The 24,662-nt window shown below is 45.4% G+C and overlaps 1 pseudogene; it reads right to left on the reverse strand.

Annotated features, from left to right (window-relative positions):
• Window positions 1–618: 618 nt before the first annotated feature.
• LOC120684717 lies at window positions 619–24,662 on the reverse strand (annotated as a pseudogene).

Consider the following 24,662-nt stretch of genomic DNA (forward strand, 5'->3'; position numbering starts at 1 on the left):
GCCCCACTGGCCCGCGCATCGACGACTTCTGCCCCCCGTTGCTTAGCCTCGCACTCGCCGCTCGTGGTTCTTGCTCGCGAACGACCCGCTGACCCGCGCACCATGGCCTCCTCCCCCCGCGGAAGAAGGTGGACAGGTTGGGGGACGGGCTCCTGCTCGTGGAAGAAGGTGGACAGGTTGGGGGACGTGGTGGGTTGGTTGGTGGGCTGGGTAGCTAGTTGGGTTGCTTGGATGGGTGTAGAATCTCATTCTACGCATAGGGTGGGTGTGTGTGTGTGGGGGGGGGGGTGTACCGAGTGCGGGGATCATGCATGCATACACGGAAATGACATGATGAAACAAACATGCTTCTTTGGTTTGTTTGCGCTAATCGCGCTACAAAAAGAATCTTGAGTGCATGGAGCATTAAATGAAATTTATTTACAAAATCTTTTCACAGATAGGTGCAACATTGCGCGACGAATCTAATGATGATAATTAATTGATAATTGACTACAGTAATACTACAGTAATCATCCTCTAATCATGCGGTCAAAAGCCTCATTAAATTCATCTCGCGAAGTAGGGCAGAGATTTTTGTGGTGTTAGTTTTGCAAACTGCATTCATTTAATACATGTAATTAATGGTCAAACTATGTGCTACTTCCTAGCGCAAGCAAACCTAACAGAGCCTGCCACATTGCCAGCAAGGCAGAGATGAACGAAATGAATTGGAGAAGATTAAAGAGGTGGGACGAACAGAGAACGCAGGATGAGATCGTGGAGCTAGCTAGTAATCCAGGCCGGCAGTAGGAAGAGATCTTGTTCTCCTTAGTCTCGCAGTCGTACTACTAGTACCTTTAGTGCAGCCTGCAGCTTGTTGAGACGACGACGTTCTCATCGTCGTCTCCTCAGCTTCCCGCTCGACGGTTTCTTCTTCTTGCTTGGCGTCCTCCTCATGTTCCCAGCTGTCGATGCCGAGGTGGTAGAGCAGCGCCCAGAGATGGGTGATGAACTCGCCGCCCTGCGAGAGGCGCTGCCTGTGCGCCTCCTTGTCGCCGTAGGGCGCGGCGTAGAGCAGCGTCTGCACCCACAGGAGCGCCAGCACCTCCCAGGGGTCATCGGAGCGCCGCGTGCACTCATGAGGAGGCGCCCGCAGCTCACCGCGAAGCTGCCTCCCCAAAAACACACCCGTCCAAAAGATGTTGTAGTTGTTGTAGAAGTACCTCACTGCTGCTTGTACATTATTATTGAAGCGTGCGGGCAATTTTTCCAAAACCATCGCTGCAGTCCGTTCTTGGCGGTGTGTCCGCAACATGACTTCTCTTACCCGGTCTTCAGCATCATCGAACACTTCCTTTGTCTGGAGTCTCTGGACGGTCGGTCCAGGGAGCAGCTCCGGCGCCGACACCACCAGGTAGGCGCAGTACCTGGACAGCGCTATGGCCACGCGACGATTCTTCTCCTGTTGGCCGGCTCCTCCTCCTCCTTCCTGCTCAGCTTTGTCGCAGTACCATGTCGCAACGTGCCACACCATGGCACGGAGCGTGAAAGCGTAGGCCTCCGGCTCCGACAAGACATCATTCTCACCGCCCTGCCTCATCCACGGGAGAGTGACGTTGCTATAGGGAAGTAAGGATGATGCGTCTATCCCATTGTCAACAAACAAGGACGACCACTCCTTCCCTATTCTGCTGCTCTTGATCTTGCCCAGGAAATTTGCCACGGATGTCTTCACATCGTCGTGCAACCCAATGGGAGGTTCGTTCATGTCGCCAGCCCACAATAGTTCCCGGACCACCTGCCCAATGTACTGAACTCCAACAATCTTAACCAATTGAAACCAGGATGAAGCGCTATAGTGTCGTTTTCTCACTCTCCTGGTCTTCTCTGAATCAACTAGTGAATACTGCCCAAGCTTATCTTGCCAGAGGTACTTGTCAAACCAATTCATCCTTGTAACCACAAACGCCCTCAGTCTCATCCACCACCACCAGTTTTTGTCGGCGCACGAAACCGATCATGCAGCCCAACAAGAAACTGATTACGCAGAGTTTGCCAATGCATCGAGTACTTGCAGGCAAAGGCGACCCTCGCCCAATTTGACGTCCAGCACCGGATCAACTGCACCAACTGCAGCAGAGCCAGGGATACCAATATGGCAAGAGTGATGATCAAGTCTGCCGTTGTGGTTTCGACAACCACAGTGCCAGCATTGGGAGGACCTGTAGAGGCGACACGGTGGCGACTAGCCATTGTCCCAGGAATGGCAGTCGCTACCCCGACAAGGCATATCCCAATGAATGAAGCCAATGCCCAAATACTAGCACCCTTTGCTTGATAGAAATGAAGGAACTCATTGCTGGTGAAAAATACCTCGTAGAGAAAAGCTAACTCAAACTCTATTGCCTTCCAGGTCCACTTATAGTCGTTGGCCCCACTACGATAACGCTGTACACAACGCTCAAAGTCCGTTCGCTTACTGTCCACTTCCCTAACGCTGTCCATACCAAGGAAACGCCTTTGTAACAAATGAGACAGAGAGTACCCAAGGCACACGTCTTCAATGGTGGTCTTGTTGTTGGCTTCTAACTGTAGCTAGCTCACTCAGCATTGCTGTGCAGCCCTTATATATATATCAACCATCGTGCAACGAATAAGCTTACCGTTGTGGTGCATATTGTTGTCAGAAGCATAACTACCTAAAAGGACCATCAGTCTGGAAAAATCATTACCCGCTAAAGCAATTGTTTCCTTAGGGTAAAGATCACCTATCTGCTCCCGTATTCTGCTTGGCAGCACAAGTGCCAATGACCTATGAAATCCCCTGACCAAGATGATGGCAGACAACGTGCTGATGGCCAGGTTCCCAAAAACAGTCGAGATAGTTGAAAAGCTCATCAGCAGGACATATCCACAATAGAGGCAAAGCTGAAATATCATCTTAGAGAATGGGCCCTTGTAATCAAGGCCGTTGTAGGATGTGGCTTGATCGATGCAGCCAGAGAGGGGTGAGTAAGGACACAGCCCTTATGGGATACATCTCACTCTTCACCGACGAAGATTGCATTAGACCAATGCTGTATGTTCCCAGGGAAAGAGATAACACATGTGCAGCCAAAAATCTCTTTTGGACAATCCAGCGATTGGACCAGCGGCGGCAGCATCCAAAGAATGCAAGAAAGAAGGAGAGGATGATGGCCACCAGTGCTAGTGCCTCGATACGGAGCACTGTTCCCCTAGGGCTCCTCCATAGATCCCTCAGCTGATGCAACAAGGTTGTTGACGTTGGATTTGCCAAGTGCTGCTCCACATTTCCTATCCTGCGGCAACCCACCTTGAAAGAACAGGATCAATTGTAAGTTAGCCTCCTAGTTCAACCACAATCGTCCCACTTTTAGTTTCTACTAGTATATGAACTGTACTCTATTGTTTAGGAGATCAATATGTATCAGACTATATTTCACAATATGAAGAAATTCAAAACATGCGAGTACATATACATATGTGACTCCAAAACTATCTTAGCCCATAATAATCAGATTCGAAAATACTCTTTTGCTTCTAAGCTGTCTATACTCTAGATCTATAAGTTGATAAATCAAAATCCCTCATCTTGATATGAATGTTCAGTTCCTCAAACAATCCAAATTTAGAGAAGCCTCCCTATCTGTAACTATTTATTTGAGTGGCTCGCTCAATAGTCATTAGATACATGAGACTGAGTTGAGGAGATCTAGGTAGCAAGTCTAAATCTAGTTCTGTTCGAAATGAAGAAAACATGCCATGAAAACTATAGGATCGGCACTGAGTTATCTGGTTAAAAGCTAGGCAATCATTTGGATAGCTCTTGGCAGATTGGCAGGGCCTATGCATTTAAAACAAAAAAAGGCAGAAAATAAATGTTCACTGGAAAAGATCAAGCTATAGTATTATTCATGATAGTGGCATACCATGTGTCTGCTTCTCGATCTGTTCCTGGCCGAGTTGAGTTGAGTTCAATTTCCCAGTTACTTGCAGGAGGCTTCTCCCAGCTTGAAAACTCAGCCAACAATGAACTGGAAGCTGCAAACGGGCCGGGAAGAACGCAATAGTCCCTAGTTTAAAATGCGGCCACTTGGCCCCAGCTGTTGCTTGATTCTGGGGCCGATGAAAACGGATCGATACATGTTATTATGAAACTGTACGCTTGACTTTCAGTCGCTTAGATTAAGAGCTTCAGTGCTTCACTCATTTTCATTAAAGACTTGGGCGATATAAGGTCCTTTAATGCTAGATCGGAGATAGATCTAGATCCCCACAACTCGTTGAGTTTAGCATTGCACTGACCGAGTTTTACACATATTTGCTAATTTACTGCTACGAGTGATACGAGTGAGCACTTTGTGAATCTAGCTATTGACAAGGGTATTTTGCTTTTCAAGGTTCTTTAATTTTTCTTTTTGTTTTTTGAGGGAGGGAGGCTAGCTCGAGTTGTGCCATAGTCTCCCCAATAATTTCTTGGAGATCATTCAATTTATCTTCGTTGATCACCTTTTGAGAAATTTTTTTGAATAAATAACAAAGCCGAGTGATTACCATCTTCACATATACTGGCTTGATCGCTCTTATTGTAATAGGGAGGAACACCGTCAGCGAAACATGACAATCGTGACAGTTATAGCCGTATAGTGATAGATCTTTCATCGAGACTAATTTATTTATGTTGGATGAAAAACAACTTGGGACTCTGACCCCCCGTTAGCTCTCACACATTGCCTTCTTCTCAACACGTGTCAAGTTGTAGAAAGCCGGGGGAAGTTAATATCTTCCATTTCCTTTATCCATAGGGTGAAGATCCTCCCATATCTTCATGGCTACTAGGTCTTGACGTGACATTAAGATATCCTTTGTCGTTGTTGATGTCTCCAGAAGGAGCCCAATCGTGTTACCAAACACATTCTTCTTCAGGTGCATACCATCGATTGCATGGCGGACTTCAAGACCACCCCAATAGGGTAAGTACTTGTGGAAGATGGACTGTTTCTTGAAGTACCGCCTTTGATTGGTGCCTTATCTCTATTTTTCTTCTTTCCATCTTTTGTCACCTTCCCATAGCTAACCTGGATGGTCCTCACCATTTTGAAAATATAGTGCCCGTCTCTTTTTACTGGAGCAGAATGTAATTCAGCCTTGCCATCAAAAAAGTTGTAGAACTTCTTACTTCAGTATCAATGTCCTTCCACCAAAAAGCTTATGTGGCTAAGGTAAACTAACTTTTTAGAACCTTCCAGGAAAGATGATACGGTCTCATCCACACAGACCGTGCATCCCGTCCTACATTTGACCTGTCCCGAAAGGACAAATAGAGCCTGATAATCATGAATGGTGGTGAAGATAATAGCTCTTAGATTAAAGGTCTGTCATGTGAAGCCGTCAAACAAACATATCGATACCCTCCTTCCATAGAGTTTCCATATCTTGCATCAGAGGCTCAAGGAAAATATCAATATCGATGCCAGAATGCTTGGGTCCTTGTATAAGGATGGACAACAGAAGATATTTTCTCTTCTGGCACAACCATGTAGGCATGTTGTACATCGTCAAGATCGCCGGCCAAGTGTTGTGAGTGCTAGTCCTGTCACCAAACGGAATAATTCCGTCCGTACTCAACACAAACCTAACGTTCTTTGGGTCCTTTCCAAATTCCAGATAATACTGCTCATCGAATTTCTTCTACTGCCGAGCATTAGCTGGATGTCGAAGCTTTCCATTGCCCTTCTTGCGCTTATCTGAATCCCACCAGTGCATCAGCTCAGCATCCTTTGTGTTGGAGAAGAAACGTCTTAGCCGATCGGCAACCGGGAGGTACCATATAACCATAACCGGAATTCGCCTCTGCTTCTCAGATATACCTAAAGTAGTATCTGGTGCCTCTGCAACACTATTCGCTGCACCCTTTCTCTTCCTTTTGTTCCTGTCTCCTGGACCTTGATTATCGCCGTCACAATAACCAACATTGTTTTTGTACCTATTTGCAGAACATACAGGGCATTTGTCTAAGTCTTTGAAAGCATCCCCACGATACAAACTACAATGATTCGGGAATGCATGAATTCTTTTCACACCCATTGTGAACGGGCTGACAAGCTTCTTTGCTCGATATGTGTTCGCAGGCACTTTATTTGGCTTCGGAAGCAACCAGGCCAACATACCCAGGAGATCATCGAAACTACTGTCTGACCAGCTGTGCTTAGCCTTTAGGGTCAACAGCTCAAGTACAAAACGAAGAATGGTCTAGTGCTTCGGACATCCTTTAGACCGCTCATATATATTTTTCTCTACTGATTTCTTCACCGTCTCGAAGTTTTCTAACCCCTTTGCACTACCAACCAACAGCTCCGCTTTAGTGTGATGCAACAACTGGCTCAGAAAATCACCATCATCAAGTTCATCGCTATCATTGTCACTTCCAAGATCGATGGGACTGCCGTCAACACCATCAAAATAACCACCTCCAACACCTTCATTCTCACAGCCAGCATCATCAAAATCATCAAACAATATATTAAACTCGGGCTCTTGCATTATTTCATCGATTTAATTCTCTCTCTGAGGTTGTTCTTCTTCACCATGTTTATTCCAGATCATGTAGTTGTCTACAAAACCACTAATCAACACATGCGATCTAATTATAGTTCTCCATGGTTGTGTCGCTGAATACTCTCAGATTTTTGTAGGTTCTGCATGGGCAATGTATCATCTGTGTCTTCTCAATTCTTGCATGGTTTTCCGCAGCTTGAATGAATTTATCAACTTCTCCACGGAAATATGCATCCGTCCTTCGTGCTTTGTACATCCAAGTTTTATCCATCTCTAAACACAAACAATAGAAAAGCAATACATGATTCAAACGAATTAAAACAAGCTCTTAAATAATTTGCTAAATATATGCCAAGTAAATTTACACATAAACGCAAATATTGGAAAAAGTCAATTTACTATGTCATCCGATATAATACAATTTTGAACAAGGGTTAATCCTAGGGTTAAAGTCTTGTGTTTACTGAAAGTATTTTGTTATTCTTTTGGATTTCACATAATTTAAAACAAGGGAAATAATGATTCGTGTGAAAATATAAGATGGAAAAAATATCTTGCATGTGTATAAATATATGAGGGAAAACATACCATTTTCTCTCTCCTCTATATTTTTGGAAATATGTTTACTTCTAAATGAGGCTAAAACTTAAAGATTTGGCCTAAGTAATTACCTAATCATGTGCACCAACTAAAATAGCGTAGATTTATCCAAAAAAATTAAAACAATTCGTGGTTTAAATGTTAAATCCACCTAATTTAGATCTACATCTAGCTAGAGGAATGAGAGCACAATTTGAGCATTAAAATTAACCCATAAGCTTAGAAAAAACATATAATTATGTGCTACTTACCTCCTAGAGCCTCCAACTTCAAGGAAATCGAGTTTAAAACCTTCCCTCCCCTATTTATGATGTGTGGAGTTTTCAGATAGCAGCTCCCCCGAGAGAGCACTGTTGTGTCAGGAGGAGAAAGATGGGGCGCGCCCAAATATTTATGGCACTTTTCAGGGGCGGGTGGCATTACCAGCCGCCCCTAAAAATAATTTTTTAGGGGCGGCGGATGCCATCAGCCGCCTCTGAAAATAGCGCTCATTTCCAGAGGCGCCTGGTGGCATCGGCCACCTCTGGAAATCCGATCTTCACGGGCGGGTGACGGCACCACCCGCCCATAAAAATGAGCCCTATTTCAGGGGCGGGTGGTGCCGTCACCCGCCCCTGAAGATGCATTTCCAGGGGCAGGCGAAATGCTACAATACCCAGCTCCTATTGTAGGAGCGGGGTACATTTGCACCCGACTTTAAAAAAAAAATGAGGTGTCTCTCAAAATCGTTTCGGTAGTAATGAGGCCATTACCGAATTGGCTGGTTTCTTTACGGGTGTTTTTGTCCAAATTACTTCGCTCCGCCTTTGACATCATTTGGACGACTTCCAATTTGTCTTTAGAAAAATGAAAAGCTATATTTTGACAAACACATTACATCATGCAAGACCCAGTTTTTTTTAAAAAAAAAACAAATGCACTAGATGTTACGGATAGCATCGGAGAAAAGTGGTCTCAGAACCTAGAAAAATTACGAAACTACATTTTGACAAATATATTAGTGTTAATTTGTTCAGCTTCAGTGTGACAACTTCCAGCGTATCTCTCTTTTGTTTTTCTAGCCACTATGGTGGGAGGCGCCTTAAAATAGATCACAACACATGGATTAAATTCGCCTATTTCAGTGCCTAAGGTCTCCTCCAATGGTTACTTTTTAGCTAGCTTCTAGAATATTTTCTCATATTTTAATAGAAGAGAGAGAATAGCTATATCTTAACCAAGAGATAGTTTCATACAACTTTAAGATTATGTGTGAATGATTTGTGGGGTTATTTATATTATGATCTTGAAGGACCAGACAGGCGATCAGAGGGCGGTGAATGGAAGCCTTTAAAAATTCTTCAAGAGAAGAAAGTCTATGTTCTGATTTCAACCCGACTCACCTCTCTTCTAACCGCCAAGGTGACACAAGCCAACTCGTAACGTGCTCACCCGGAACAGTTAGGCAAATTTTGACGCAAAGCGGAAGCACGTAAAAGGCGAAACACTCGAGCAAAGTACAACACAAAGCGAAAGCCGAGATTAATCAAAATGTCATGAGCTCGATACAAATCGGATGATAAGGCAAAATGATTGACTCAACCAAAACTACCAACAAAACTTCACTTGACTAAGTATACACAGATTCTGCAAGAATTAGTAAAGCTCGAATCAAGCAAAAGCAAAGCTTGTCCAGAATACCGATCAAGAGTCTCACTAAAAAAATTGAAAAGGGCACTATAAAAGAGCACTCTTAATTAAGCATGCAAAGACTAGCAAAGATTAGCGGGAACAAGAATAAAACTAATCTAGACACTAATAAGAAACAAGCGCAAGTCAAAGTGCTCACCTTGGTGGAGAAAAACCTTGTACGACATTTCACCGAGCACTTGGTGGGCGTCGATGAACCTAGCTGCAAATCATCGACGTTGCACCACGAGTTTCCCATACACGCACACGCTTGACGAAGACATGCAAAATCAACCAAGAACCAAGCATGTCCAACAGCAAAAGCTAATCATCATCACCCCCTTCTATTCTAACACGGCATTCCATCGAACACGTTGAGGGTGGCTGCCTCCCTTCTCACACGTTGCATTGCTGTTGCTGGCTGGTTGCCCTGCTTGCCGATGCACCACGCACGCGCCCTGCTGCTGCAAATCGAGGCACTTGCAAATATGCTACATGCTCATGTCGTGCGCACGTGCTGCTGTGGGTGGCGGCTTGGTGAAGGCCTGGTGGCTGGGCTTATAGATGGCCGACACGGCACGGTGCTGGACGGGCCTTAACGGGCCGTCGTGCCCCACGGGCCGTGCCGCTGCAGGCTTTGTGCCTGGCATTCGGTCCTGGCACGACACTATGGGATATTAAGGGCACAACCTACTCGTCTAGCTCGAGAAGGTGAATGGATACCTTTACTAGTTGTCCATCTTAGATAACTCGACAGAGTTCATCCTAACAGGTCAACTATGAGGAACTCCAGCCTTGTTGAAAAGGCAAAACTACTCGCTCGCTCGAGTATGTTATGGATACTACTACATTTTGTCCATCTTGGACAACCCGACGGGGTTCGTCCTAACAGGTCAATCTTAATAGTTACTCCAGTCTACAAGTTAGACACTTTACTCGCCTTGCTCGAGTAAGTTTCGGATATCTTTTTGGCATTTACATCTTGGACAACCCGACGGGGTTCGTACCTAATAGTTCTGCCTTAAGGATTACTCCAGTCCTTGACTAAAGGACACCTTACTCGCCTTTCTCGAGTAAGCCTTGGATATCCCTATGACATTTATGTCTTGGGCAACCCGACAGGGTTCGTACCTAATAGTTTTGTCTTATGGATTACTCCAGTCCTTGATAAGGACACACTACTCGCTTGCTCGAGTAGTTTATGGATATCTTCACAAGTTTCTCAAATCGAGTAGTCTGACGGGACTCATCCTAACTGAATTACTCCATGCGGGTATTCTACTCGGTTAGTCGACTAGTTCACACTTATCCTACGGTATCAGATTATACTTCTGAAGACACACCAACAGAATACAAGTTATGAACAACAACAAGAGCTCACTGAAGATTATAAGAGTTGTTACAAGCAGTCTACTCTACCATGTTCTTCAGAATTTCCTCCGCAATCACTTCTGATTCCTTACAATACTCTCGGAATTTCTCATCAGAACAATTGGGAGCTATTCCTTTAGCTATCGGAGCCAAATTAAAGTGAGGCAAGTACGACTTGACAACTCCTATCATGTGGGTTAAATAATTCTTGGAAGTAGCCGTCAAGACATCAAAAATCTTCTGGGGTGCTTCTTCCAAGCTGTGGCAGTCCCGCCTAAATTAATCCGGCTTAAGTGCGCTAACCATCACCGAAAACGGTAACTAGGGTTAACACGCACTTAAAACGGAGTAATCCGGCAGTGCTGTCGGGTAAAATCCCGATTAAACCACTTGAAACAGGATCGACAAAGCAGTCCAGAGAATGCAACATTCCACAAATTTTACAGTACAGAGTATGAAAACTGATTGTTATTATTACAAACCGAGTTTGAATTTATAAAAGTATAACAGAGTTCAAGTTTGATGAAAAACGAACGATAGTCTAGCGTCGAAACCAGACGTCATGATGAAGCCCGTACATAACGTCAACCGTAATCTCCGATGTACCACCTGAAAAACAAAGCCACAAGCAAGGCTGAGTATACTAATACTCAGCAAGGCTTACCCGACTAAGGGTATACTTAGCCCTTAATCTAGACATGCAAGGCTTTTGGCTTGAGGGGTTTATTTTGCCGAAAAGCAGTAACGAGTAGATCCTTAATTTCAGGTTTTAGCTTCCAAATTCTAATTCAATTAACCATTCTAGGTGAGCATCTATCCAATAGCATACATGGTGGGAAACAATTATCTTTCATCATCCAACCAACCATATTCATCATCATCTTTCACTTCTTACTCTATGTGGCAAAAGGGTTATGCAGTCCCAAACTATGAGAAGCGGACGATTCGAATCGAATTTGTTAACCTGGCTAGGCAGACCTAACACACACGCATGGGGATCGACGTCTCGCTTCGCCCACACGACTTTTCCCTTTAATTCCCGCTGCACGGAGCAGGCCCACCGCCCTCGACTACAAGAATCCACGCCACGGTACGACACCGGGTCGTGAGCCTTCTTGCACCCGCATGTGGCCGCATGAGAACAATGTTCAAAGATGGTGGGGAGTATGTTCCGGCCTCGGTGCAATACAGTACTTAAGCTTACCGATTACCATATTTCTCGGCATGTGGTTAGTACGTTCAAACACTTAACCACCACTACCACACACTGCGACCTTATCAACTTTTCACTAAACAGACGGGGTCTCATCCAGAAATATAGTGCCCTGACCCCGCCCGTAGGCCTTATAGTTGCAGCATGTAGTAAACATTCAACTCCTATAATTCTTGCGAGTGACAGGAAATCACTCGACTTCTACCGAACCATTAGCCTAGCCAACTAGCGACCTACACATACTAGTGTTCAAGCATAGGTACCTAGGATCATGCAGCTAAGGTTCCAAGCAACTCCTGTAAACTTAAATGCGCAAGTAGATAGGAATAATAATAAGTTGCATAAATTTAAAATATATAGGACATGCTCCGGGGCTTGCCTGGGATTAACACTAGGTCAGTGTTAGTTAGAGAACAACTGCTCGGCGAGCATCTTCATTCGGGCATGCACATCGGGATCTATCCATCCATCTTCTAGATGTGTCCACCATTCACCGTCTTCTGGCTCGGCTTCAACATCACATCCTTCACGTGGTACATCTATCATACCTAAGTGAAATGCAACAATGCATATGTATGAGACGAATATAATGCATTTATTTCTTGATATAGATGGAGGTCAATTAAACTCAAGTTGGAGGGTGCTACTACTTTCTTTTTCAGCCTGTTGGGCAGTCATTTATAGAGTGGGAATTTTATCTATACTATCTCATAAAAGAGCTGGGTGTGTTGCTTTTCTTTTATATTAGTACAGAAAAATGCAAAAAAAGTGTTTTTCATCATATTAACACATGGAAAACAAGGGAAAACTATAACTAAAGCTAACAGTATAGAATGGTGCTGATATTGTTATGAGAGATGCTTTACTGGGTCACTAGTGTGCAGTAAAATTTTCAGGTCATTTGATGTAACAAATAAATCATAAAAACTCATGAATCTATTACTACTAGTGTACAAAAACAAATCTCTAGGGTAAAGAATGCAAGTTCTGGTAATGAAATTTTACCAGTAGGTTAGATTCCTAAAAATGAGCTTGTGGTAAAGTTTTCATAATTTATTGAGCTATACAACAAGCATAGGAATTTAGATTCCTTTCCTAGGCATTTATTTAACTAAAAATCTACAGAGTAAACTACTTAGTTTCAGTGGCTAAACTTTTACAGACATGTTCATGTACTGAAAACCAAGCTCTAGTAAAAATTATGAGATTTTTCTAATGAAGGAAACTAGGGCTTTCGATTTACAAAGTTTACTCATGAATAAATCAAAAGGACTAGTTATACATCACTAAAAATTCCCAAAAATTTTCTATAGCATATAGAAACAAAGGTAAGGCTGTTGTAAAAATTTGAGCTCAAGAAAACTAGTATAGAACCCTGTGGATTTAATTCTATTTAACATAGGCATAAACCAAGATCTAATGAAACCTATAGCTAGCGTTGTCAAAACGTCCTCAAATTTTTACAGTAAGCTATTCATCTATGGTGTAGCACACTGTCCAAAAATTGCAGCCATTAAGTGTATAGAACTAGAGATCTAAATACAGCTATAATAAAATTACATTTAATATAAAACAAAAAATAATGCTCAAATAACGAAGTGCATGTAATGAAACTTGTAGATCTTGTTGCAAGGAATCCAAAACAATTGAGTTTGCATTTTTCTGATTTTTCTACAAATTGTTATCTATTTTTAAATTTCACAGCTTGAGTTACATTGGTTCTTTTACACTCAGACCCCTAGAATAGTTTTAATTCTTGCAATCCGGTCCTCGCTGCCAGAAACAAAGGAGGCCGCATAGGGGCGACGGCCAGCCAGTTTCCGGTGATGTCCTTCGCCGGCGGCGATGGAAAGGAAGGGGAGGGGCTAGAGGAGACCGAGCCGCACCTGTGGGTACTCTCGAGGCTCGCGGGGATGGCCGGACGGGGCTCGCCGGCGTGAAGCAAGGGGCGGCGGCGGGTCTGGCCGGCGGCGACGGCGCTCCGGCGGCCATGGGTGGAGGTGGCTAGGCTTGGGAGCTCCGTTGGGGCGAGGTGAAGCCGTTCCCGAGGTCAGTTGGAGCCGAGGGAGGGGTCTCCGCGTGGAGGCCGTGGGCGGCGGCGCTCATGGCGGCGATTGATAGCGGCGGCGGGTTTCCGGTGGGCGAGAGCGAGCGAGGATGGGCTTGTGAGGATCAGTGGAAGGTGGGGGAGGTGGTGGTACGCTCGGTTTTGGAAGAAGGGGACCGTAGAGGGGAGCTCCACGGAGCTCAGGCGGGGCTGACGGCCATGGCGGGCGGCAGGCGGCGTTTCTGAGCGCCGGGGAGAGCTCGGCCTGGGTTTTGGCTCTAGCGCGAGGAGGAGGCTAAGGGAAAATCGGAGTTCGCTTCGTGAGATGACTGGAACGGCGGCGAGGGTAGTGCCGTGGCGACGCGTGTAGCTCTGACGTCGAGAACGGCGTCGGCGTCCGTGGCGTGTCGAGCAGGAAGGCGTCGAGGGCGCGTGGCACGCTTGCGCAGCGCCAGGGAGGGGGCGCGATGGTAGTTTTGGATGGGGGCGCAGCGCATGTCCGGCCACCTGGCCAGCGCCGGCGTGCAGGCGCCGTCACGGCGAAAACAGAGAGGGAGGAGAGAGAGAGATGGGGTGAGGGCAATTTGGTAATTAAACTGAAGTTCAAAAATTCCAGTTTATAAACTCAATTTTTCTCCTTCTTCTTGGCCTCAAACGAAAAACGTTTGAATACCAAACTTGCTTAAAATTTCGAGATCTACAACTTTCGTTTTAGTCAATTTTTCATTTGAACAATGGTTTGAAAAATAAAATTTGAAACTTGAGTGCATTTGAAAATATCCTATACTTTTCGGAAATCAACTTTTTCTCCCATTTTTGTGTAGCAACTCGAAAAAACTTTGAACACGAAAGTTGTTCGCCATTTAAAACTCTATAACTTTGGTTTTAGGCAAATGTTCATTTGAGCAATGATTTAAAATTCATTTTTGAAACCTGTTTGTTTCAATTTGAAAGATATTTTAAACATTTAAAATCTTTGATTTGAAGAACTCGTCATTTCATGTACAAAATTTCATTTTCTCACTTTGACTTCATCTTGGCTTTGATTTATCATGATGTTAGTGATATGCCAAAGTAATTTCATATGCAAACTTGCATCATTTTAGAAATTATTTAAGTTTCCTCTCCTATTTTCAAATGCACACAGACACACATACACATAAACATTCATGCATACACATGCATTAATTCAAGGTTTCCTATTTAATGATGCATGATTTGGTGCTAATTACCCTGAATTGGCTATTTAAAAACCTGGGCCATCACACAAGCGCTCTACCAAGGATTTGCTATTTGACGACCCTCCTTCATCGACCACATCCACAAGAGATTGAGCTACTGCAACCAGTTGAGTATGGTCTTCTAGAGAACCTGATGGAAAGGTTTTTTAGTAATTATTATTAACCAAGCAAGATCAAGGGAAAAGATCGAGTACTTACAAGCTTGGGCAGCTTGCACTTGTTGTTGAAGCTTGGAATTTTCTTCCTGTAGCCTTGATTTTTCTTCTTTAAGATTTTTTATCTGGAGCTTCATATTACAAATCTCCAGATGATGATGTTGATTTGCTTCATAGAGCTTATTTCAAGCTGCCAGGGACTCATCCAGACATTTGGCAATCATGGCTCTCTGATCCTCCAAGACCTTTTTGTTGTCCACAGTCTTATACAGAGCATGAGACTTTAAGAAAGATCGATTGGCTACATCTTGAGACATACCAGGCGAATCTGGTCAGATATCAACAACTACTCGACAAAGACAAATAGTGGCAGAAGACTCACCTTGGTGAATTTAAAGCTCCACTACATACAATCTGCAAGTTTCTTCATGTTGTCTAGAGACAACAGCGGATCATCAAACAGTTCCTTTCCCAGCTCTTCTTGGGCTGACTGAGGCATACACTGGAATGGTACCAGTCGAACGGAAGGACCTTTTGACCCTTCTGCTCCACTACTCCCAGATCCACCAGCTTTGGAAGCTCCCTCAGCAGCCGCAGGAGTATCAGATATTTCAGGGCTTGGCTCGCTTGGTTTCTCAGCTGTGTCTACACTCGAGCAACTAGCAGTCGGGTTCTCGATCAACCCGATTACAGGAGAATCGGGGGCTGATCGACTAGCTTCTTCCGAACCACACGACATCCAGTTGCGGAAGTCCTGGACTTGATCTTTTTCATGCGATGAAAGATGTTGGACCCTAGCCAAGCAAATATTCTGAATAAGAAATCTGAGGCAAACGGGATACAATCAACAAAAGGTTATATACTTACTGGCCGGCATCGAGACAAGGAACTTTCCTCTGCAACATTGATCCGGGAGCCACGTTCCGTTTCTTGCTGTCATCAGAATCAGCATTTGCAGAAGTCGGAGGCATACAATACCAGGATTTATAATTCTTCTACAGAAAGAAGCCAATACTTAGACAGAAGATCGAAAATGGTTAACTACAAGTACTCGACATGGTATCCAAAGCACGTACCCAGGCATTCTCGGGAGGATTTTGTGCCGAGAAGAGTGTTGGAAGCATCAAAGACGTATCGAAGCTATCGAGTACTTTGCAGCATCTCTTTATCACTTCAGACTGAGCTAATGGTTCTGAGGACATCCTAGTGGGATCTTGCGTACCTTCGTATCTAAAGGCAGGATGTTTTCGCAGCTAGAGAGGCTGCGTCCGGCGACTGATAAACGAGAAGACCACATGATCTCCAGTGACTCCTTTTTTAATAATGGCAATCGCACGAAGAATGGCTTCAACTTGCTTGCCACCAGGTCCTCTACTAGACCAGCTCTCCTGGACTTGGGGGCACCAGCAGTCCTTTCTGGAAGTGGGGATTCAAAGTTCCCAACATGGAACCAGAATTTCTTCCATTGGGCCCCTTGATCCGCCGGATCATAAGTCAAGTACTCGCCTCGGTTCTCAGGGCGGAGTACTAATTCACATCCCCCGACCACTGGCTTACGCCCTGCTCTTGGAGGAGACCCATATTCTCCAACTCTCGGACCAGTGATTCAGACATCTTGCTTTTACGCCAACCTGTGGATATATTGACGACAGTTCCCTCCTCAACTTTGGATTTGTTCTTCCTGGGAGCCATCTCAAAGTCACGAGTTTTGGCTCGGGGGCTACGAGAGGGGCTTTTGGATTTTGACTGAGAAGAGGCAATGTGAAATCTGAGTTTGACGGCGGCCAAGAGTTCAAGGAGCAAAACCCTTGGAAGTTTTCAACCGTCTTTATATGGTCTTCAGGGGCAATTTTGTGAATATTTGGGATGCAACGGATTCTTTCCTTCTCAGGAAAGTTTTCAGTTTTTGCCACGAGTTTACATTGATTATTAAATCTAAATGGAGGGATTTAAATTCAAGACTCGGGGGCTGCGGAATATATGTATCAGAGATTTATTTTTGAAATTTTTAAATTCAAGACTCGGGGCCACGAGTTTTTTCAATTTCAAGACTCGGGAGCCTTAGGTTCAAATTTTTTGAAAAATAAAGAAGGAGAAAAATACTGAAGTGACCCTCAGCCTGATTCTTCGATTCAACCTAAGGCTCGGGGGCTACTCCATATGGAGTGCGAGTACTTCACGCACCATATATGATCAAGATTTCGGGGCTTAAGCACCTCACAGCCTCGAAGCAAACGGAAGTACTTGAAGGACTACTCGATGTATCTGAAGGAAGAGTCAGAAGCAACCAGAAGGATGTTCTGACTACTCGAAGACGCCCAGCCAAGTACTCGATGCCTGCAGGACTCGGCTACGAAGAGCTCGGGGGCTTGTCAGACCCAGGGCAGCGGGACTGCTCATAGGCATAGAATGTTCTAAAGTAAGAGATAGCTCATGGATGTGCCTTACCTCTTTTGTAATTACCCGAATAGGCGTAGAACTAGCTGCAGTACAAGGAAACTACCCGATCGTGATGAAGTAGGACTCCAACTGTACTCGGCTAGGACTTTCTATGTAACTCTGTTCCCCCGGATATATAAGGGCGGACAGGGACCCCCTCGAAACACATCTACACCAAAAGCAATACAAACCACCACACAGGACGTAGGGTATTACGCAACTCGCGGCCCAAACCTGTCTATATCTTTGTGTTCCTTGCACCATCGAGTTCCAGAGCCGTCGATCCCTACCTACAAATCCTACTGCTAAGGGTATCCCTGAGCAGGCTTGGCGGTAAACACTGGCACAAACCTTACTGATAAGGGTATCCCTGAGCAGGCTTGGTGGTAAACACCATCAATGGCGGACATCTAGCCAAATGAAGGTTTTGCATTTCCCCGGTGCCCAGGTTTTCCAAATCTGTTTCCAAGGCTCAAACGAGGTTGAACCAATGAAAAAAGCATGATAGGCTGACCTGGTAGAAAAGATGTCTGATGGTTCAAACCTCCTCTAATGAGCATCTATATTATCATTAAGAGCAATGTGAGCATATCCCATAGTTCTAGGTATTCAGCAAGACCACACCAACCAAGAGCACCCCTAATATCTGCCACTCAAGTCACCTCATGGAAGGCCTCTGTCAGACCTGGGCCAGCGGGACTTCTTATACACATAGAATGTTCTAGAGTAAGGGATAGCTCATGGATGTACCTTACCTCTTTTGTAACTACTCTAATAGGCATAGAACTAGTTGCAGTACAAAGGAAACTACCCGATTGTGTTGTAGTAGGACTCCAACTGTACTCGGCTAGGACTTTCCATGTAACCATATCCCCCCGGATATATAAGGGTGGGCAGGGACCCCCTCCAAACAATCATCAACACCTAAGGCAATACAAACCACACAGGACGTAGGGTATTACGCAAACTCGCGGCCCGAACCTGTCTAAATCTTTGTGTTCCTTGTACCATCGAGTTCTAGAGCCGTCGGTCCCTACCTACAAACCCCACTGCTAAGGGTATCCCTGAGCAGGCTTGGCGGTAAACACCGACAGCTGGCGCGCTAGGTAAGGGATTCGGCGAGTTCACCAACGAATTCGATGGCCGGATCAAGCAACGCCAACAGCATGCCAGAAGGCACAACTTTCGTTTTCAGTTCCTGGGCTTGCACGGCTGATGGAAGGGGAGGCTTTTCCAGCCACCTTGTCATGCCTAACTCGCCTAAATCGAAAACCCGCTCCCAACTCGCCGGCATCCGCGAATCCGCGGATCTCGACGAGAAAAAAGCTCTACCCGAACTCGACTCGGACAACCCAGGAAACGTGACAACTCAAAACCGAACTCTTGGTTTGGTCGAGTTCGACACAAATACTGATTCCGAAAAGCCTTACTTTTCCAAAACTCTTGGAAAATACCTGGCTCATTGGGCCACATTGGCCATGTATCCTTAGATTTAGTTTACGATTAGAGATAGAGTCCAACCGGGACAAGATTAGTTTAGATTATTTCCCAAGTCTCCGGACTATAAATATGTACCCTTTGTTATTCATGAAGGAGAGCGTCATCACGACTCGCAAAACAACAACTCTCGGCGCATCGCCACCCCTAAATCCTAGGGTTTCATCCAAGTATGTGCCATGCTGCCCTGATCGCTTCTTGCGATCAGGGCAGTATTGTTCTTGCTTCTACCTTGGTATTACTCGTACTGAAGCATTTTTGATGGCGAGTAGTACTAGTTATCTTGATATTCGTAGCATGGCTATTAGTAGATCCATTGTGCTTTGTTGCTTATCATCTACGAATATCATGTTGTCTCTGTGCAATCACGTTCCGATCTCATGCTAGTTCTTATTGCATAGAATTAGTCGCACAGGGACAACACCCTGCTTCTTTCATGTTTAGTAGATCCGATTTGTTATGGTTTGCTCTTATCTTAAGAGTTGGCATAATATCTGCTAGGTTAGGCCTTGCAAACAGATTGGATGATCCGGTGGTGTAGTAGATGCTTTATCTTAGCCTTGATAGGGATTGTTCCGAGAATCGGCTCTTGCTAGTTCTTAGGCCTCTGTTTTAGGTTGTGGTTTAGTTGTCTGTTACGTTCGCTAGGCCTAGTCACGTGTAGGATGTTCCGATCTAGCAGTGAAGCTGTTACCATCGTGGATTAGATCAACTAGATTTGACAGAAGCAGTTTTATGGTAATTTGCTCTATTTATCATATCCGGATACAATCAGATCCCGTCTGACACCGGGACTCGATCGGCTCTTCAAAGCCGATGCAAGAGTCGTCCCGGGGAGCCGACCACGGCTCGGACTTACGTTTACACGTGTCTTCGTATGCAGGAAACTGTTCGGAGCACGTTTGCACCCTCCTGATCGGGTATAGGTCAGGTGGCACGCCCGGTTTTCCACAAAACCTCCGGGCGCGTGATGGAAATTGCGGGCCGTCGACGAGGGAGCAGTGCCTCTAGCGCCCTAGCAACCTCCCAGCTCTTCGTGTTGCCCGTCGTTGCTCGCCGGTGGGTTTCGGTCGACAACACTCATCTAAAGTCAATCAAATGCCCTAAGATCAAAAACTCAGAACTACTCACCGGAGTGGATCAAGTTTCACGATCGATAGAGGGCTGCATCAAACTTGCAGAAACTGCTCTCAGCCCATCTGCGCTACAACAGAACCCTAACGCACTAAACCCGCCGTAGAAGAGGTCGGGCGACATGCTCTCAGGGATCGATCGGGTAAATTCAAAGCTTGCTAACTGCATTAAGGTGGCTGAAAGCACATTGCAAGACAAAGAGCAGAAATCGGGAGGAGGAATCTGCAGGGGAGCTGGTGAGACAAACCCCCGGCTTGTTCGGATGGGACCGTCTATCTCCAGGATACCTCAGAGCCCTTCACTGAAACCTGCTCACACTCGAACTCCGAAACTAGTCGAGTCCAAGTTCGATCAGGACTTTGATCGCTTCATGAACGGTCTCGAGAATTTGAACCATTTGACGATCTTGAAGAGTGGTCAAACAATGTCGAGCTGTTCATGGACGCCATGGCCAAACTAACCAAGCATGCCGACGCTCTTTGGGAACTGGCCAAGCTTAAAAAAGGAAAAGCCAAGGCCCCAGAACAATCCAGCGACTCAATCTATGATAAACCCTTGATTAAGGAGCCTGAGGGGCTAACTCCCACTCAATCATGGCTACACTAGATGAACGAGAACGCCCTCCGTGTAGAGATGGGCATACCGCTTCTCGCTCACCCAAATCATACATACTCAATAATCGGTGGGCTAACCAACTCCGAATCCGAGTACTCCTCCGACCCGGAGGAGCAACTGGACGACCTAATCCAGTATAGTAAACAAGTCGAGTCCAACTCGGCTAAGAACCTCAAGTCCGATTATATATGCAACGCCGCAAGGACAGACAGTGCATCTCAGGAAAGCACAAGATCCCAACGCCTCCGGCTCACAGCCAGCGGATCTGCCCTACCAACAGAGCACTCCTCTAGACCCGTCCTTAGGCAAACAAGACCAAGAAATTCAAGACCTTTGCCATGAAATCCTCATGGTTCGTATCGCCGAAGAACCTGAGGGTGATCCCACGGAGTGTCTTAACCTTGACGACTATAATTCTGATGATTTCGACGAGTACCTTTCTGACAATATGGAAACTACTCCTCCTACAATCACAGAAGCCCAAGCTACCACCAATAAGGATCCACCTGCTCCCCCTCTTCCTCTAGCGGTGACCATCACCATCCAACTGGACGAGCAGAATCCAGCAGAAGATCTCTACGAACGTTGTCGCCAACTCAACCAGAAGAAGGCGTTCAGGCGTCAGCGCCTCGCTAACACCCTACAAGAACAGCAAGGCGACAACTACGACTACTCCAACTGCGACCTCTGCAGTGTGATCAATGTTGGGCGCGATGCGCGCAACATCATCATCTCAAGGAGAAAGGAACGGGAGGAAGTCGAGGCATACAGCGCTTCTTCCAACTACCGTATTCCGCCAAGGGCTTCCGCTCCCTTCAAGAAGCACAAGCCGGCAACCATCAGTACCTGTCCTCAAGGTAAACCACGCACCCAGCATCAAGGTGAATCGTCTCAAAGTGGAAACATGATCAACAAAGCACTGCTACACAAGCGCTTTATCCACCCAAAGAGTTCTCACATGATCTTCCAGTGTGACTCACTTCGCAAGGCCCTTGGGGCACCCCTCCTGAAGGAGACACCACCGATAAATCTAGTCGACCTCTGCATCAACTAGTTCTACCTCGAATTTAATCGACCATCATATCGACTAAGTTCCTTCTTCAAATAAATTTTATCCAGTCATGTAAACCATTGCTCACGTCTAACGAGCAAGGGGTAGGTCTTAAGAGTCAGAGTCTGTCACTTTACAGCTATCGTAATTTCGACAAATCCAAACAAATTTGATTTTTCATATATCGACTAATTGGCTCTCGCTCACACGACCAGTACCCCATCTCGAAAGCCTTGCTCGGCTCGAGCAGCTATCGAGCTGTTTTTATGGTTCATACTTGAGTGCTTTTTGGGCATTTACGTCTTGGGCAACCCGACAGGGTTCGTACCTAACAGTTCTATCCTAAAATACACTCTAGTCCTCTGGTAGGTCACCCTATTCGCCCCGCCCGAGTAGGTTTTGGATACTCTTTTGGCACCTTCATCTTGGGCAACCCGACGGGGTTAGTACCTAACAGACTTACCCTAATAATTAATCCAGTCCTTGGTTAAAAGGATACCCTATTCGCCCCGCCCGAGTAGGTTTTGGATACTCTTTTGGCACCTTCATCTCGGGCAACCCAACGGGGTTAGTACCTAACAGACTTGCCCTAAGAGTTAATCCAGTCCTTGGCTAAAATGACACCCTACTTGCCTCGCTCGAGTAGGTTTTGGATATCTTTCTGACATTTACGTCTTGGGCAACCCGACGGGGTTCGTACCTAACAGTTCTGTCTTAAAGATTACTCCAGTTCCTAGTTAAAGGGACACCTTACTCACCTCGCTCGAGTAAGCTTTGGATATCCTTTCGAAATTTACGTCTTGGGCAACCCGACGGGGTTCGTACCTAACAGTTCTATCTTAAGGATTACTCCAGTCCTTGGTTAAAGGACACCCTACTCGCTGGATCGAGTAGGTCTTGGATACTCTTTCGGCACCTTCGTCTTGGACAACTCGACAGGGTTAGTACCTAACAGACTTGCCTAAGAGTTACTCCAGTCCTTAGGTAGGACACCTTACTCGCTCTGCTCGAGTAAGTTTGGGATGTTTCTAGAATATTCAAGCCTTGGTTAACTCGACGGAGTTCAATCCTAACTGTCCTATTCCAGAAACCAATCCAGTCCATTAAAGGACATACTACTCGATACGATCGAGTAGTTTGGGCCATTTTCGTAAACAGCTGCATACTATCTTGGTAACCAAACAAGGTTTATCCTAAATTGTCAACTACGAAAATCCCTTAAGGAGCACGGGTAAGTTCATGATACTCTAAAATAAGGTGACATAAGTTTCCCGCTTGCTTAGTTTACTATGGGAATCTCTGCTACGGAGTCTTTTTCCCTGAAGTACTTGACGGGTACTATTCGCTTGCTCGAGATACAAAAAGAACTCATGTTTTCCCTTAGTACTCTGAGTAGTTGTCGAGAGATGACTGTCCTCTTATCTATCAAGAAATCCCTTATACCTCCTAGATACTCTAAATGAGGGCTCCCCCCGATTTGGACAACAAAGTCCACAATAGCTAAGCACTAATAAAACATTTCCTTTGAAAAGGAAACCCATACTAAGCTATGGCTTTGAACACCCCCATAGTGCTATTCCCACTTGGTTAATCCCGAGGGATTCAATCCTAACCGGTTAGCACCATGGTTTCGGAACCATACAGATTCGATTCTATTCGAGAATGCCTCCCGAGGCACTTACGGACACAATGCATCGTATCTACTATTATAACTGAGTGGGCGCGATGCCGCCTACACTCAGGACCCTCGAGTGTAGCTACTTGACACAACAAAGGACTCCATAATCCTACCTCAAGTACTTAACATTACACAAATATCCAACATTTGTTCAAAGTACTTCTGGCTCACACGCCAATTCGATTACAAGACAAGCTTAAGGAGACTCTGCCCTACTCAAGGCTTCTACGATCTGATCAGCCACCCTGGAAGTTTCCGCCAAATACTCACGGAACTGACCTTCCGTACAGTCAGCCTTGGCACCTTGTCCAAGGGCGTCCAGGCGAGTGGTTGGCCAATAAGACTTCACCAGCCCAAGCATGTGACCTATGTACTGACGGGTGATGTCGGAGACAAACCTCTCGAAGGCTCCCGGCACCCTACGAAGCCTCCCAGCCAGCGTGAGTGGCTCATCTCCACCCTCTTGTGGGATATCCATGGCCTCCGCCACCTCCAGGGCGGCATCTCTGACTTCTCTCAGCTCCACGAGTTCTCGCTGCATCGAGTCTCGAGACTCTGACAAAGTCTTGAGTTGTTGCAGCACCGTTGCTGCCTCACGGTCAGAGTCCTCCTTGATCTTCCTAAGCCTCTCTATTTCATCTGCGTTGCGGTACATAAGAATCTTTAAATCCAGTACCAAGCTTTCCTGAATCTCTAGAGATTTGGCACAAGCTGTGTACTTGATGAAACGAAAATCTTATAAACACTAAGCAGATCTACTAGTCGAGTGCATATTAAATGCTAAAAGACTAACCTTTTTTAGATTGGGAAAGCTTCTTCAGCTTCCCCTCAAGAGCAATCTTCTCAGACGAGAGCATTTTAACCCTCTCTTTGAGAGCATTTAGCTCTGTCTCATCTGGAGACTGGACACTCATTCGTCCCAGTGATTCCTGCAAAACAAAAAGATCAGAATACTACTTGATCTACTCCAAAAGTACACGAAGTATTCGACTACTTACTTCTAGCAGCTTGACAGCTAGCTCCACATTTTCTCTTGGCAAATTGCTTCCCGATGTGACCTGGGAAGCATTCGCCACCACCTCTGTAACAGACCTCTTGGGCACTTCTTCAATTTTTCCTACAGTGTTCCCTGTGACTTGGGAATCTAAAGGAAGAATATGCTACTTAAATTAAAATAAGTGCAAATAAAAGGATACTTTTCCTACAAGGCACCACAAGCTTATCTGCAGGGGTCTCCGCAGGCTGTTTATTATCGCCCCCCTCAGGAAGTTTCTCGCCTTCTCCTTCTTCCGGAAGCTTGCCGCTTCCACCACCTTCTGGGATCTCCTCGTTGGCCCTCTCAGAATGGGGTAAAGGAGAATCCAGAAGCATGGAGTTGAGCCTCCATATCAT

The sequence above is a fragment of the Panicum virgatum genome, chromosome 8N (assembly GCF_016808335.1).
Source record: "Panicum virgatum strain AP13 chromosome 8N, P.virgatum_v5, whole genome shotgun sequence".
NCBI classification, from domain to species: Eukaryota; Viridiplantae; Streptophyta; class Magnoliopsida; order Poales; family Poaceae; genus Panicum; species Panicum virgatum.